General features: G+C 43.5%; 1 protein-coding gene across 8 annotated transcripts in view; it reads left to right on the top strand.

Annotated features, from left to right (window-relative positions):
* LOC118503503 (bcl-2-related ovarian killer protein) overlaps positions 1-18,130 on the top strand; it is a 52,772-nt gene that overhangs the window by 17,616 nt on the left and 17,026 nt on the right. For 6 of the 8 annotated variants that reach the window (XM_036036841.1, XM_036036839.1, XM_036036842.1 and 3 more), the window contains one exon: positions 10,984-11,123. The exons of the other annotated variants lie outside the window; for them this stretch is intronic. The gene's annotated coding sequence lies outside the window, so the exon portion shown is untranslated. The remainder of the gene's footprint in view (positions 1-10,983; positions 11,124-18,130) is intronic. 8 annotated transcript variants of the gene reach the window in all.

Raw genomic sequence — 18,130 nt, 5'->3', positions numbered from 1 at the left:
TAAATGTGATAATGTAATTATGTAGAATGTATCTACATTTGATGGCAACGGTTAAGCTTAATCACACACTACTTCATCCTCAGATCTATTTTGACACCTGGATCATTACTAAAATGGCTTTAGAATAGAAACAAAACTAGTGTTAGAGGCTTTAATATTATTTCAAGAAGTGGACCGTCCAGAATTCGTTCTCAGTCTTCATTCAGCTGACCATGTCATCATCCCAAACTGTGATATAGTCACAGTATAAAGTCACGTCCGGTTGCTGAGGCGACAGCTGTGCGGTCTTTACACGGCAGCACCGGGATTCAAATCCCATCCAGCCCTCCTCACGGGTACGCAAGGCTTGACTACCTTGCTACTGGCAAAATCAATTCACAAAATGCCTGAAATGGCACGGTGAGACCATTCGAGGTTGTAGTGTCAAGGAAGAATAAGTAGATATAGTCATAATTGCCTGCAAAACTACTGAGGACCATGTTCGTATAGTTGATGCTAATTTTTGATTTTACAATTTACAATTTCCGATGCATAGAGTTGGGGTGGTCTGGTGGCCAAGGCCATAACGAGACCGATCTTCAAAGGGTTAGACCGTGGATCGAATCCCATCCCAATTATCTTCGCGAACGCAGGACTGTTCAGAATTGTTCAGCTCAGTGGCGAATCAACCTAGAAGTGGAAGGAGCGACCGCTCGGGCCTCGTTGGTCAAGAGGGCCGCATCGATGACAGGAAGCCTGTTGTTTCCCTCTAATATCGCAATAAGAGGGGCCTCAGCTGGAATTCCGCTCGAGGACTCCAAATATTTTGACCCACCACTGGTTTAGCTACGGGTATATTCAAGTCACAGAAAGCTAGAAATTGCAGGCCGAGACCATTCGAGGTTGTAGCGTCAAAGGAGAAGGACTTTCATATCTTTTTTTCTGCGTTGATGATGATGGCGCACCTCTTACCTCGAACAAGGATTGAGAATAACGAATGTGTTACTAGAATATTTCAAGCATACCTGGCCCGGTGATAGTGTGCGGCCCGGTAGAGATGCGATAACAGCGCCAGTCTTCAAACGGCAGGACCGGGGTTCAAATCCCATCCGAACCGTTCCACCGTAGTGAGGACTGACGATCCAACTTTGTGGTATCATTAAGTCTAGTGAGCCAGAAACGGCAGTCATGACCTAAGGGGTCTTTAGACCAAGCAAGAAGAAAAAGAGATTTCAAAAGTACAACAAAAAAATGTATGTGTAGAAATCCGGGCGTTACAACTTCATCCATAATAGTCCGGATTGAGACACAGCCTACAACATAGTTAGCCACTTTAGACTTTAGACTTTAGACTAATCCAACACCATGAACATTTGCCTAATTACCTACGACATTGCAACAATATCGCTCTGATATATTAATTAATCTTTACAATTGCCTATCACGGTAGTCCGTTCTATCACCACTTCAATTTTGATTTGCGTATGAATCTCTGTGGCGTCATATGAAATAAATGAATTTATATTTAAAGCTTTGCAGAAGGCTTAAGAAATTCCAAAAGTTTTTAAAAATGTTAAAGCGTTGGGTTTTCTAATAGCTTTCCATTCATGATTTTATTTTAGGGGAATACGCTTTAGCCCCTCTCTTAAGGTCTTCAGAAGTTGTCTCCAGAAATAATTCATCCGACTTTGTATTACTCGTCAAATATAAAAAGCATACGTCATCGTTCCTCATGTAAATATATTTATTTCTCTAAAGACAGAAAGCATTCTCTAACAGGCACTATTAATTTCCGTTCCAGGAACATTATCCCTGTAACGTCCCAAACATTCGCCCGTGCACGGTCATTGTTTCCTACACTGCACGCCGTACACGGGATGATCACTTGTAATTGAATTACAGCCTGCTGGATGGACAAAATAATAATGTCCATCCTCGTCCCCTTTGGATCCATCCAATTTAGCGAACTTTTACTGGAACGCTCCTGCCGTGAGTGGAGTCTTCGTGTGTTCCGCATCGCAACCGTCATCGTCCGAGGTTGATGATGATGACAGAGATGTGTTGCCATAATTAAAACGCAACTCACACAGTGCGCCTCCTCAAGGGAAGGTTACATGGTCGGTTCGGCTATGGTGCAGCGTATTTGCATTGCAAACGCACATTTATCAACGATCAGGTTACAAGGATTCGAACAAAACTGACCGTAGCGGTTCAAAATCTGAAATATCGTTGGGGTTTTTAATAGAAAATATGCTTTAAAATCTTTAGATTAAATAATTTATTTCTATTTAATTAATATAATTTTCATGAAAAACTTTATCAATTTCAATGCCCAACTCCTTTAGCTATATAAACATTAAACCGTCCTGGTGAAACAAATCCAACAGGAAAAGCTATTAAATCGAAATATTTATACCCGGATAATGCTTCTCCCATCTCCAATCCAACTGCATCCACTGCAGTGGCGATGTCGCTCGCGGGCTAAAATGCGATTTTCCCGACCGATCCGATTATAGACGTTCAATTAACAGATAGCGCCGGGTTTTGCAAAATTTGAATCTGCAAATGTTTGTGCGGTGGTTCAAAAATCGATGATTCGCCTGGCAAATCGGAACGCTGCTCGACGGTTTTTAATTGAAATGAAAAATAGCCTACCGTACAACGTGAATCGCTCAGTATCTCCGATGCTGATGTTTGTCTTTATTTTCCCTCCTAATGCTCCAGGCATTTGGCACTATTTAAAGAACAATCTAACAACCCTTGTGTTCCAACGCGCTGCACAAAGCTGAAAGAAAACTGTGAACATATTATTCATTCAAATAAAACAGTTTCGCTGTGGCTTTCCGATAGCATGTGAGTGAAGGTTGTGTTAATTGGTTCGCCCGAACTAAACAGCACCGACATAAGCAAACAGAGCACAAAACTGCCGACCGGATCAGGCATCGATACAAATCGCAACCCTCCCGTTGCAGGTGTTAAACAGTTTAATTTTGGGTTGAAAATCGAGTTTAAATATTAAAAGCCCACAGGCACGTAATTGACGCGTACTTTGACTCGTGGCCAACTTCCGTGGCCGGGGAGGGGCGATGAAGAACGGTGCGAAACAAATTATCAGAAAAATAATCAAATTACTAACCACACGCACTCGATACACTCAGTTCGTTCTGGATTGCTCGGTGGATCACACAGAGCCGGGTGCCATCGTTTTAAAGCCACGAACCAGCGTTTGACATACTGGAAAGTTCTGCTGCCTGGCGACATTCGACTTTTACCGATTTTTCTACCTGTACGTACGATAAACGATAGCCTTCCTCGCTAGCCCCGAGCAAACCATTTCGAGACAGGTGGTTCAGCAGCAAATTAAATAATCACGGCCGTTAAAACGTTTGTAATTGGTACCAATTAAATATTTAACCGAATGATCATTGTGTCAATTATCACGATCAACAGGCGGAATCATCCGCGAATCCGTTGCGCTGCGGTGTGCCGTGTTTTACGTTTTTTAATTCGATTATAGAAGAAACAAACTGGGCAGGGCTGACGATGAGCGCGATTGGATACAACTCGAAAAGCCATTTCCTCCCCGTATTCTGGATGACACCCGGAGAGGTGGTGATGGTGATGGTGGCCGTGGTCAGCATGAAATTATATCATTAAATTTCGATGATTTGTGCATGCATCATTGATGGAGGAATTAATGTTTGGGGGAGGTGGATGCGGTGAGACATTTTGCACGTTCGCTGCATACGCTTGGCTGAATGCAATGCTGAATCTATTTTACTATGTTAAGAAAATCTTATTTTTTATTATTTATTAAAACACTGAAACAGCAATACGGCCAGGCCGTTCTTTATGAATAAAAAAAAAAACACTGAAAACTTCTCAAACATGTCAATTAAGGTTCTAAAAACAATTTCCTTGAATATTGATACTGTTACATACATTCTCTGTTCGTACAATTAAAGTAATCCCTACTGTTCCTTAGTCTTTAGTATCATTTTTTCTCCCGAATGATCACAGCGCCATCTATTGTGTACTTAGTTGGTCCTGGTGACTTTCGAAACTAGCGAATCAAATTCAGCTCGCAGCTTGCATAGCTCGTCAGTGTAGTGGCTCCTTCAGTTGACTGACGAGTTAGATACTGAGAAAATCAGGCTGTATAATGTTGCAGACGTGATCATACTACTTATAAAAAAAACATATCGCTTACCATAACAACTTCAGAATTTGATCAAGAGTCTAAAAAAGCTGGCAAGTCCAAAAAATCTGCTAGTCGATTTTTGTTGACTCTGTCTAAGCCTTCTGCTTCTTCTTCCTTGGCACTACAGCCGCGAGAGGTCTCGGCCTGCTTTTCTGTGACTTGATTATATCCGTAGCAAAGTAGTCAGCCCTACGTACTGGGGGAGGCAGTCTGGATGGAATTTGAACCCCGGTCCTGCCGTGTTAAGACTGGCGCCGTTATCGCTTCGGCCACCGGACCGCCCCACTGTCTGAGCCTTGCCTGTGAATAATTCTTGAAGTCTTGAATACAAAAATGTTAGGTAAGGTCCTCCGTCATCGTTTGTACGCTGATGAGGTCAATTGGGGGTTTTCTTCGATATAAAACGTAATTACTGTCTGAAGGTTATTTTTCAAAAGCGTCGTTAATCACTCATTTTTAGCAACTGTTTCATAAACTACTTCAATTGAAGATATGCTCGATGAGGTTTCTATATAAAAATGCCCTTAAATCCAATTACCCTTAAATTCAAGTTTGACAACGATGGAGACTCCTGCAGGTGATGAGACGCTCCCGTGGCCGATTCGTTAGCGGTGCCGGTCCACGTACTTCACACGGCAGGTGCAGGGATCAAATCCAGTCTGGACCGCATCCTCGTACGCTGAACTGACGATCCAACACCAGGAAAAACCAAATCACAATGATAGGCTAAGACCTTTCGAGGTTGTTGAAACCAAATAATAAGATGTAGAAGCAGGTTCCTCCAGACTAGATGAAGCAGGGTTGAGAGTGCCTTGGCCATTGAAGTTGCAAACCAACTGACAACGTTATAAACAACCATAAAAGAAATGATACAAAAAAAAATGGATATTGAGCTCTCAGGAATTAATAAGGAGCGTCTCATGAAGATATTAATTATTTAATCTAGTTCAGGCAACAAGTTATTACGTCTATGCGTATTTAAAAATAAAGATATAGAGATCACAGGGCTAGAAAAGGTGAAGCAAATTGTACAAGACGCTAACAACAGGAAGAGATGATCAAAATATATGGGAGGATAAATCAAAAAGATAATGCATTTAATCTTCGGTTATAGAAATGGTTTACGGATGCCTTAAAAACGTCAAATTTCTTGCTTAGATTCACATTACTTACAGTGCATGTGTAAGCTAGTGTACGTGAGCAATCCGTACAAACCACCACTTAAAGTGAAGTTAAAAATATGTATAACCCCAAGGACCACACAGACATAAAAATTCCATATCAAATCAGCGAAACACGCACAACAATACACCGACATCTAGCACATACGCCATATGTACGTGCCATAAATTACACGCGAGTGTCATCCGCAGCTACGGCAACCGCCCTATCAGTCCCTGTCCTGCCCGCCCCATTGCCAATCAGGTTACACCGTTGAAGCCCATAAAGCAACCAACCCCAAGGACGCGGGTCGGCCCCAATTCCGATAGGTGCCCTCGCATGCCACGACCATGGCCACGTTTGCAGAAATCAGTCTCATTTCGTATTCGCCACTCGGCGTTTGGTTGCAGCCCCAAGGATGACACTTCAGGGATGCGAAAGGGAGGCATTCGAGTCTACCGTTTCGAGTGATAAGCGTTTAAATGGCGTGTAATTGTGTTTGATTCAAGCGTTGGGCCTTTTGCGCGCGTTTTCTTTGTACCGATGGACGTTATGCTTTAATGCAGAGCAAGATCCACTACGAAAGGGAGGGATTCGTTTTCGCTTAAATAATTCCAGCTGCATGCGATACGTTGCAAAATCAATTAACTCGAGCGCTGAAACGCAAACCGTCTTCGACACGCGTGGAATCAAATACCAATTGCTCTCCCGCCTTCGCCCTGCATCCTCCGGACTGTCCGACCGGCTAATGAAATTATAATCATCCGGGAGGGAGGAGGAACGGGTGGGATTCGTATGGGAGTGAGAGTTGCTTGCCCGCGAAACATAACTTATCAATTGGCACTTTTGCCCTGGCCAACGACACGACCATCTTCCGCAACATATCATTTGCGACGAATCCGTCCGACGATTAAACGAGATGATTGCTCAGCGTAGCGACTGTTGTGGACCGTGGTGGTCGGCGACATTCTACACACGCAGTCTGTGGTTTGTTGCACGCCGCTGACGAGCTTGTGGGTCGATCGAAGAGTTTTGATCGTTTATTTTATAGAAGAATATGAATAGCTGTCTATTTTGCTTAGATTAAGAATAAGGATTTTATTTTTATTTTTGGACAACATTTTATTTTTATTTTTGGATTTTAGTGTCATATTTTACTGTTTTGTATCAATCTAGCTAATTAATAGTTGGTTTTATCAGTTATGAAGTTCGTTAGTTGGTTTTGCTTCCAGTTTCCTTTATCAATTGAGTTTCAATTTTTTATATTTCTGTTCTGTTTTTATTTGTCATTTCATTTTTTATCTTCTCTTTGTTTTCATTTTTATTTCCTAATTTTGATTTCATTGCTGATTGTTTGATAAGATTTTTGCGAAATTCGTATTTTTTATTAATTTTTTTCCTTCTTTTTCAATCAAATATTCATTTATCATGCTTTGACTTTGACTTAGTTTACTTTTTTTCTTAATTTATCTACAGATTAGTATTCCTCCTTGAACTACCTTTGCTAAATACTGGCTAGAACGAGCTCTACTATATGTTTCAAAAATATTTTCTACCACCCCAAACCAACGAACAATTTGAAGCACCCCATCATGTGCGTCCTACTTGAAATAATACATTTTATGCTACTCAGCTTATGCCCACTACGCCACCCCACGTGCTCCTTGGCGTAAACATTTCTCCGCTAATTAACCGTTTGCCGCGAAGGCTGTTAAAGGAAATGTCCATTTTTTTTCTCGCTCTGCATCTGCATCCTACCAGTGCTCGTCCCCCGTTCTGCCAGCGCCATCGTAACAAGCTGACTGATCCAAGGGTAGCAATCAGAAACCAATTTTCCTACAGACGCCTTAATTATACGCTAACGTAACCATGCCTCTAAACCTGCTCCAGTACTGTCTCTCTCTCTCTCTCCAGCTTCCTTTACTCACATGTCCTTCCAATCAACCTAAAACCTCCACCAAGACGGAGGTCGGCGATCATCCGCTCCCATCATCCGCTACCATCCTTGACGCAGTTCGATTTTGTCCACCGAACGAACCGGCTTTCGGGTGGGAATCAATAATTTCGATGCCCAAGACGACGTGCCGCGCGGCCTATTATAATCAACACACCACCCGACCATCGCAAAACCAAACCCTTCACCCCTTCGCGTAATGTGATCTTTAAAGTGCCGTAAAAAATTATTGATCTATAATTACTTTATTTGATTATTGGGTCTCGATCGAGCGTGCTCACATATTCGATTCACCGCGTGAAGCATTATTAGCACGTTTAAGAAAATTGCACCTAATCGCCAGCCGCGCGCACAAGCCGCAACTGACGTAAACAACGTGAGGATGTTGTCTGGCACGGCGCACGTACGCACTGGAGCCGCTTATGGTAAAAGGTGTCAATTGGAGGTTGCTTTCTGCAAACAGTACAGTATTTGGTACGGTTCGTTCGAGGGTGCTTCATAATCGATCGTCAATGAGGTGAGACGAGCTGGTTGGAAGGAATGGTAGGGACAACTTTGCACAACAAGCCGCAACTTTGTAGCTCTGGGCCACAAAAGAATGATTTTTTTTGCTGAAGAGAAGTTAAAAGATTAAAGTAAAATTTAGCAGAGTTGCATAAAATGTCCTTAAACTCTTTTTTTACAACACAACTTCTTCTTCCTTGGCACTACAACCTAGAAAGGTCTCGGCCTGCCATTTCTGGCTTTCTATGACTTAATTTTACCCTTAGTAAAGTTGTCAGCCCTACATAACATAATACGGTCGTGCCGTGTGAAGACCGGAGCCGTTATCGCCTCTGCCACCGGGCCACCCCAATATTTCAGGAACAAGAATTTTATTCGTATTGTAATCCGAAAAACTGAGTAAAACTATAAAATGCCTATGCCTGAACTATAAATTAGATAAATCTTATGAAATTCAATTCAATCTTATCAATGAATAACAAAGACAAGCAAGCCTGATAACGAAAAACTCGAGCAATTTGTAAAGAAACAGCAATTCAATGTGTCACAAGAAATAAGTAGGTTAAATCGCTGGTTCCCGATCGCAGTCGATAAATCTCAGCTCTATCGAATTTGCAATCAGTGCTGGCTTTGACAGTGTTCCTCTCGATCTGCTGATTGGTTGAATCGAATTGGGGGTCGATTACTGTCTCGACTGAAGACTTACCTGCTTTCGAGATCGTATGGAGTTAGAGTTTCGTCCTGTCTGTCCGACTCTTTCGTAGGTTCCTCGGGTGTTCCTCTAGGTAGCGTCCTTAGTCCTTTTTTATTTCTGTTCTTTGTTGTCTGTGTCTGACTGTTTTTCCACCCTCCCCACCTAAGGTTTTCTGTTTTACGCAGATAATCTCAAGTTCTTCCTTCCTGTGACCTCATCTGTTGACTACTGTTTTCTCCAAACCGCCCTACGTTCCATCCTGTTTGGTGTCCCCCAAATGGCCTACTCCTGTAGCCCGATAAGTGTTGGCTGATTTCGTTTTCCCGATCTCCTACGATTCCGTTTAGCTACACCCTCTTTGATGCAGTTATACGTCGTGCATCCTCTGTGAAGGATTTAGGTGTGTGGCTCAACGAGACGCTGTCCTTCAGTTGATTATGTTATCAGCAAGGCTAACAATTCATTAGGCCGTCCGAAATCCGCGATCCCTTCTGCTTGAAGTCCCTGCACTGCTGGTGGGATACGCGGCTGTAGTCTGGTCTCTCCCAGACTGTACTGCGTTGGCCAGACTGGAGAGTGTTCAGCTCAAATTCACTCGTGTAGCTGTTCGCCGCTTCCTTACCGGTTATTATCTAGCTCTCCCTCCCTATCCAGTCCGCTGTCGTCTTCTTGGGGTAGCTACCATTGAGGATAGGCATTTCCATATCCGTGCAAGCTTCATTTCAGGTCTCCTGTGCTCCTTCCTGTCGCCTCCGCGATAGACCTCCCCTTTATATCTCATCCCTCCACACCCGCTACGATTCGAACGATCCTCTGCTCCGAGCTCTATCGGCATTCAACAACTGCTATCATCTGTTCGACTATTTAGAGATTAGAGATTTTTCTACATCCCTATAATTACTAACGAACAAGTGATGCCCTCTAACGGAATTATGTTGCAGCAGCTGCCAACAGCTTGCACGTATCTTATTAACATTTATTAACAAATTAATGTCGAATGTACACGAAAACAAACCACATCTTGTCACACAAATTGCAAACGTGCGCATTTAGTAAATAGAATTATTAGAGTAAAAAGACAGCTCGTTACCTTCCTAAGTGTCTAGTATGCGGCTGAACCATAACATCACAACACTCCATCTAAGGTGAATCGTATTAAATCACTAGCACACTAATTACACAGATAAGCACCCTTTTTTTGTACGCTCCTTAACCCGTAACAGCTGTTTCATACTGTCGCGCTAATCAACTCCGCATAAGTACGTTCGCATCTCATTCACCATAACCGTCAACGGGTCGGGATCATCCATCTTCGTGAGAAAACTTCACCGCCCAAGCCGGCTCACCGCAGTACGACGTGCGGGGCTTAATTTATATCGATTTTCTCATGTTTAATTTATACCGCGTCAATCGCACGATCGACCGTTTCGCTGAGCGCACCAACGAAAACAAAAACAAAAAAAAAAAACATCCTAAACGAATGTACCGGCCAGCAAGAAGTTGCCTCATTTGGTGACATCGTGCTGGGCGTCCTCTCATGGGGCGGTCTTGCCAGCTGCGTGAGACCCAACTCCCACCGGCCACAGAGAGACTCCCGCGGTCATAACTTCATCAGCCCAGCTCTGAACCGAGACCCGTCGGTTCGGTTGGTCATCATTTCCTTGCGGTACATAACTTTGATCGACTCCAGGGAGTTACGGTCTGTGTGGAGTCCCTACCGAGCCTGCAGCACGGGTCCCAACTGGGCCGCTCAGTGGAGCGTCTGTTTTTTTTTTTTTTTTTGCTCGCTTATTGTGCTCCCAACCGTAAAGCCAAAGGTGGCAATGAGGTCTCGAGGGACACCGGCGAACCAACTTCAAGAAGCTGCGTTCACTCACGCGATCCGATCGCCCATCGATTTATGAAGGCGCTCTACCCCCAAAAAAGGGTCCTCTCGGTTCGTCGCAGCCCATCTGTTTCTGTGTGTGTGTATATGCGTATGTGTGTAATAAATTAATTTTAATTACATCAACTATCCGCTAAGTCAATTAAGAGTTGTAAATAATTTATTTACCCGCCGGTCATGCGACACGCAATCGGGACCGACATGCACGGGATTTATTTACATCTGCACACGGACAGTTTGGTCCAGCCGGACCGTCGGGCTGGAGAAGTCGCGGGGTTTGCTGTTGCGATGTAAAGCGGGCTTAATTATAGACCTTTCGGGAAGCTTTCTGCGGGCAGTATTGGTTTTCGGAGTGATTGAGGTGGATGCTGTGCTGCAAAGGGATTACATTCTAATAAATTGCAAATATGTAGCCCGACAGCCAGGAGTTATTGTGGCTCGTGAATGTAAACAGTCCATCTAAGCTCGTTCGGGACGTGTGCGTACAATATTGTTTCATGTTCCATAATGAAAGTGGAGGTTGTTTAGTTAAGTTAGACTACAACAAAAATATTCCTCATATCTCTATGAATTTATTTATGATTATTGCTTTAAATCTTTCACAGGTCTTCCCAAGAATTTACATCTGCGAAGAGTTCAACCAGCGGCTACAGGGCTATAGAGACAATTTTGCTGTCAATCCATTTATCGATTCAGAAGTTGATGGAAAGCTGTCTTATCCTTCTTTCAATAAACGTTCAATACGGTAAGCCATTCCTCAGTTTATCCATTACTATTTTATATACAGTTACCGTGATATATTAACTCATACCCAGACTAAACACATTTATGGTAGGCAGGACTATAAAGTCCGTTCGTAGACTGATGATGTCTCAATTCTGGAGATTTGTTTTCATTATTTAGAAATAACTCTGCAAGGGAGATTATCCCAATAATAACGAGCTACAATATTCTTTAGAGCTACAAATCTTCAAACTTAGTCATTTTAGACCTATATTAGATCTTGGGGAAGACATCTATAATTAGTTGGAAATCTATTCCGAAACTAAGGTTTAAAACTATGATTTGATGGTGCGGATAAAACTGCGACACTGCTGTTAAAATCTTTGCATGAGGCCCTTCTTTGTCAAGGCAGGTTAGATGAGCGGGGAAATTTCTACTCTGATTCAGTTCGGAACATATTTGTACAAACGATGGTGAGGCTCAACAACCATCTTGTGCTGGAGCTGCTCCCCCTTCCCCTTCTTTGTTAGCGAGCTATTCCACTCTACGATACAAGAATGCAGCTTCTTGGGTATTCCTAGGCTTATTGCTAAAAACGTTAACACCAGACCTCTTGATGAGTGGACCGACAACCATGCCTTGAACTATGTCTCTACACCTTGACTTAGGTTTAAACTTCCTTTTCCCAATTTTATGACTTTCTAGTCATGCCATCCAGTTCATGGTTTTGAAGAAATAATTTAACACACCAACCCACAGTCAGTCTGAGCTAGAATAGAACAGACCAGATGGCTTAGGAGATCGATTATGTACTGTAAGAGCCGATGTAACAGATTTTTCTCTTAACACGAGTCCAAACACAATGACGGAGGCTACTGTTTATTGCTGAGGCTGACCTTATTGCTAGTTTGCCACTGGACTACTGAAAGGCAAACTCTCTGATAAGCAGGAACAAGAGCATTGCAACGAATTAGGTCTCTATTAGGATTATATATTAGGACAAATTAGGACTCTCTATTTACTTGTGAAGACACGCTCAAGATGTATGCTAATAGATCGTCATTGGAAAGAGGTATTGGAACGAACATTGTTGAACGTTGTATTTTGACTTCTGGGATCAAAGGAGCTCTTTCTCTCTGTCCTTCTCTTATTGGCCACATAGGTAATGTCTGCTATTTTTGGCTTACTAGACTTTATAATACGTAGTTGACGTAGTTGGATAGTCAGTCCTCACTACGGGGGAACGGTCCGAATGGGACTTGATACGGCAGGACTGGCCGTATAAAAACATCGGACCGCCCTCAAGGAACTATTGAACTCCCATAGATACAGATTTATCAGATATTTTTGCTTTCAAATTTTGATGTCAAATTGGCTGAAAGAGTTAAACAAAGCTTCAAAGTTCTAAGTAAACAGCAAAGCAAAAACAACTCATTCTACCTTTTCTCAACCTTAACAAAAATGTATCTTCAATCGTCAACATTTTAAAGGGAAGTTTCCCTAACGACCACCAATCGGTAGCAGTTTTCCTGCACCTGCCTATCACAAATTGCAATCATAAGTACAACTTGTACGACCAGAGGGCTTCACACTTACCCCGGCGATGCAATTGATGCGGTGATGCTATCACTCCCCAACATAAATCCTTACCGGTCAATTGGAAACGCCACCGACATGAATGGAACCGATGTCGGTACACGAGCGATCAACCCGGTCATCAACAACTCATGAGCGCTTAAGATAAGCCTATTTAACGGCACGCCAAGAATCAACTCCCTGAAGTCGGTTACCCACCACCTCCCCCGGGGTCCCGGGGGGTTACCCGCTTCCCTCCAGCCAACTGTCAGCTGTCATATCGCTGGGTCGCAGATTTCATCGTAACGGTCCTCGCGCCGATTACTGTAAAAGGCAACGCACAGACAAAATGCCGCCAGCGGTACAAGCCGTGCGACAGGATCGCCGCTTGCTCCAATGTCTCCACAATTAAAACCGGAACGAAATTATGTATCGCCTGTGCTCCCATATATCTCTCTCTCGCTCCCTCTTTAGACAGATCAATCAAAATTGTCAAGCCTACATAAATTTGATTGCCTCCCGATAATTTCGTCTGCCCGGTGTTCCCCGGTGAAACCATTCTTGTTGCATCAAAAATCTGCAGTCACAATTGGCCGCTGCAGCCACCACGGCACGACACCTGCAAGCGTGTGAAAGAAGCAATAAATTATTCCCTCCTACCTCTTACCGCAACCCCCTTCGACCGGCTGCATTCACTGCACCGGACCATAAAGAGTATCGGCGTGACGAAGCGTAACGAGAAGTAGCAGCAGCTACAGCTCACCCGCGTTTTCTTCGCACACCTCAGCACTGCCCGCCATGTTGGGTAAGGGCAAGATGTACGTACATTTCGGATGTAAATAGAAGCCATATCCCGGAGGCTTTCGATTACCGCCCGCCTGTCGTGGTCGTGCGGTTTCTTATCGTCGCGACACGATCGCTCACATCGCACGAAACGCACGAACGACACTTTGTTTAGATGTCGCCCAAAGCGGATGTAGCGGCGGGTGACGGTTTGGGTTATGGGATCGCTAGAACCGAGAAACGGGCCGCAGGCGGCGACCTGCACGTCAACCGTACTACTCTACACCAACACCATATAGGGGACGTGTGTGATCGGACAAGATATGAGTTTGTTGCCGTTAATTTCATAATTTGCCGCTTTATGGGTTGTGTGCAGTCGAAAGGGTTGCGAATGGGGACAGCGCTAACCGTTCCGTCCAGCTACTGCAGATAAACAGTTTTCTTGTGATTTTCGAAAGGCTCGAGGAGAGTAGTTGAATATTGGCCATTGGAAGCTTTTTTACAAGAGTGGCGCGTTTTTTCGATCCATTTTCTACAGCGAAAGAAGAAGATTCCATTATGAATTTTGGATTATTGTCAAACTAATGGGTTTGGAGAGCGATATTAGCTACGGAAGCTGATAATCGATTCATTACTCTTCTTAATGCACCGGGGACAGTAAAGTCTCGAATAAGCTTAATAAATTCAACTTTACCTCCATATTTGTAATTCAGGTAATTTATAAGATAGTTCTAATTCATCAGGATAACTGCCGGTTGTTTCATAGTACTTTAATTTCGCTTCTTGAATTTTTCTCAACTGCTCTAGAATGCTACATACTGTTAAGATGACGACTGAGCTTCTCCAGAGTAATATCTACACTTCACACTGATACAAAGCTATACTTTTTGTGTCCGACTGCTGTAGAGATATCGCGTCCTTAATTTTGAGGAATTTAAGGAAATAATTGAATTCCTTATTGATTGAGGTACGGAAAATCTGGAATCGGCTCTAAATATCCCAAATCGCTACAACCCAAAGCCTAGAGGAATTTATACAAATTTTGGTAAACTGAGACTGGAAACCCCGATCATTTCGTGTAAAGACCGGCGCCACTATCGCCTCGGCCACTGGACCATCCCATGTCGTACAATTTCACCAGCTGTCAAATTGTTGTACTTTGTAGCTGGAGCCACGACAGCAACAAAGATGTTAAGATTTGCGCTGTCATCCCAATCCCAGTACTACGTCTGTAGTCCAAGTACTCCAAAATGCCATTATGTTTGGGGGCGGCCTGGTGGTGGAGGCGACAACGACGCTGATCTTTATTCGGCAGGACTGGGGTTCAAACGCCATCCGGACCTTCCCCGGTAGTGAGTCTAGTAAGCCAGAAATTGCAGGAATGACCTAAAAGGTCGTTAAGCCAAAGAAGAAGTAATATAAGAAGGCTCCAATATGCCTCTGAGACATGGAATGTCCAAAACTGACGAAACGCACTTAGAATCCTGCTAGAGCTATAATGATGAGCTCTAGAAACTGGACCATGTCACCATCGTACAGCGTATTAAACACGCCAGGCTTCGGTGGGCTGGTCATGGCATGCGAACGGCACCGGACAACCAAGCCCGTAAATTCTTTTCGGACCAATAGATGAGACTAGCCAAACCCAAATTGAGATGGAGTTAAACTGTTCATGCTTGAACCAGAAAGGCTGATATATTAAACATAACATCTCAACTAGACTCTAGGCGATGGCAATTCACTATAACTTAGTTATAAAGCTGCTATTGTTATCTTCACAACTACTAGCAATATCCGTCAAGATTTGTATAAATTAAAAAGGCCACCTGAGATCTCGCTTGAGCTGTGCTCAGTGAATTTTAGTATTCAAGCGTTAAGTACAGGTATTAGTAGATTAGTGAGTGTAAATTTAATATTCAAACAATTTTATTTGCTCACAACAGATAAAAACGGACCGCAAAATATAAGAACTACTTAGTCTTAACATTATAAAATATGATAAAAATAAAACACAGCTACATATAGTTCCATTTCAAATAGCCCTCATACCAATCCTTCCCCGTAGCATACCTTTTTATTTACAATCGACAAGTGACTCCAAAAATCCATCCTTGTCCCTACCATAGCGAGACGGCAGTCCACGCCGGTGTACATTAATTTACTGCACTTCTGCCTGATCCTCGGCTCCCGTTTTGCTACAATGCTCATAATGATGACTAAATGCAGCTACCGGAATATGGCCGGGTGCGAGTGCGGTTTGTGTGTGTGTGTGTGTTCGCCGGCCCCATGAAGGCGATGATGAGGCGGGCACGGGACGCGAGAAACATAATTTATAAACTTCCATTCACCCGGAATGCTCCCCACAACAAGCCGGCTTTTGTGCGTGTGCGTGTGTGTGTGTGTAAAATGGGGTTTGTTAACGCGTGTGCGCTTGTCATCATAGAAACGAGCCCATTACTCAACGACAGCCAACCGTCATAAGTTATGCGAACTGTTGCAGGCCGGCAGGCGATTGCGATTCATTGCAATTCCGTTTGTCAACTGCACTGAATCGATTCTTCCTGTCACGCTGCTCACCCTCAAGCCCTACCCTGATTTCCCAAATGAAGGAAATCCGTTGTGGTCGTTAAAGTGGAGCCGTCGTTCGGCTCGTGTTGTACGCTTTTTTTTCTGTGTATGGTTCCTCTTCCATCGGAAATGCGATGCAAACCCAAAACGAAACCGGAATCGCGTCAATCGCCCAAACCTGCGAACAGGTCTACGCCGAAACAAAACCACCGTTCGCCCGGATCTTTTTTTCGGGAGGAAGCAATCGCATTGACGAGCGAGCATTCAAAGCAAAAGCAAAAAAAGGGGGACGAACAGCAAGTGTTAAAGGTTTCGTATGACGCATTCAACACCTTCCGGGGACAGAATTCGCCGGAAAGAAGCGAGAATGCGTGAGGGTGGCCACCTTTTTTTTATTGATAGATATTTTCGTACTTCCTTTCCCATTTCCATCTTTCCAACCCCGAACCATGATCGATGATGGCCCATCGAACATCAGCATAACATCGACACCACGAGCGTACCGTTATCGAAGGCAACGTGGAAGAAGAGCGACAGAGAGAGAGAGCTACAGACTGACGGTATCGCTTCCAATAATTTATTCATAAGCGGCAGCACGATTTATGGGACGGCTGTTTGATTTTGTAATTAATAAACTTGTGAAAAATTATCAACCTACCGCTACACCACGGCCAACGGTGCCTTGCTTGGTACGTCATTTCGATTTTCCGTTTTGCCTGCACGTTTCATGTGTTTTTATGATGTTTTTAGCATAAATTTATATGCACCCAAAAAAAAGCTCTACGGTTTATTGTTCGGTTTCGGTGATGTAAAGTATGCGCGTCGTTGAAGAAGACAGCAGAAAGGATAATAAATAAATTACTTCCTTATTCGGCACGGGACGTTTGTCATGTGGAGGTAGGTAAGCAAGATGAATGTCGCCAGAATGGTTGCGCAAGACACTAAGATGCTTTGTCCGAGAAGTTGATAAACGTCCGGGAGAGGCTTGTAGCTTATTAAAAGGAATATTTTTTCAATTGCCGATTGCCTGTCTTATTAAGGTACAATTGCTGTTCCGAGGATTGTGTGTCCCATCTGATACACCGATTGAGCGAATGCCCTGGAGAACATGTGTAGGACATCAGTTAGGTGTGCCAAAAAGAATAACAAATTCATCGGATCAACAATACAAGCCTTCCTTTCGGCACATGTTCTCAGTTAGAATCTCTGGTCCATGTAACAGCTCTGCTTTATGCGGGTCTTTTGGAGACTACCGGATCGACTCCCTAACACTACTCTCTGGGCTCCCAAACTGGGTCGCTTCGCCCAAGGCGTAGTGCCGTGAATATAATTGTATCAGTAATCGTCATCAACCGGACATGCCACGCGCTGCTCTTTTAAATTGTATTCGAACTGTCCGTCTTTATAACTGTTAAGTGTCTTAGCAACTAGGGTTCAAGGGAGTCCTACGTGGTCCGTTGGATTATAATGACAATAGGCAATAAGCTTCGCTTTATCAGCTGAAGCACACGACAAGACCGGGGTTTAAATTCCATCAAATCCCATACTTCAATAAGCAGTATCAGCTCTGCTGTATGGTGTGGTTTATTGTACTTTTCTCCCTTCTTACACAACATCAATATCAATCAACAATACATACAGCTCGAAAATAGTAAGAAGTGTATTTGTAGGTTTGATAAACACCGCTACCATAGTCCAGGACATGCAGACGACTAGTGGACTTACAACTAGCATTTATTGGACCGATCTTGAATCTGATAATTGCCATGTCTTCCACACTGCCTTCTCTGATTTTGATCTGAAGTCTGAAATAGCTGATCACCAGAAAGTTATTAGAATCTTGGTCAAGAATTCTGGCTTCTGGGAGAATTCTGAGGTGGCCCTGCAGCCGTGGTGATAGTGTCCCTGGTCTTCATACGGCAGGACCAGGGATAAAATCCTATCCAGATAGCCTACCCGTATTCAGGACTGGCTATCCAGCTATGGGTAAAATTAAATAACTGAGAGCCAGAGATGGCAGGCTGAGACCCCTCGAGGTTCGAATGCCAAAAAAGAAGAAAAAGGTCCTGACTTCGTCATTCGATCGTCATTCGCATGACCTAG

This window comes from Anopheles stephensi, chromosome 2, assembly GCF_013141755.1.
Source record: "Anopheles stephensi strain Indian chromosome 2, UCI_ANSTEP_V1.0, whole genome shotgun sequence".
Taxonomy (NCBI): domain Eukaryota; kingdom Metazoa; phylum Arthropoda; class Insecta; order Diptera; family Culicidae; genus Anopheles; species Anopheles stephensi.
This window is presented reverse-complemented; position numbering and strand designations above follow the sequence as displayed.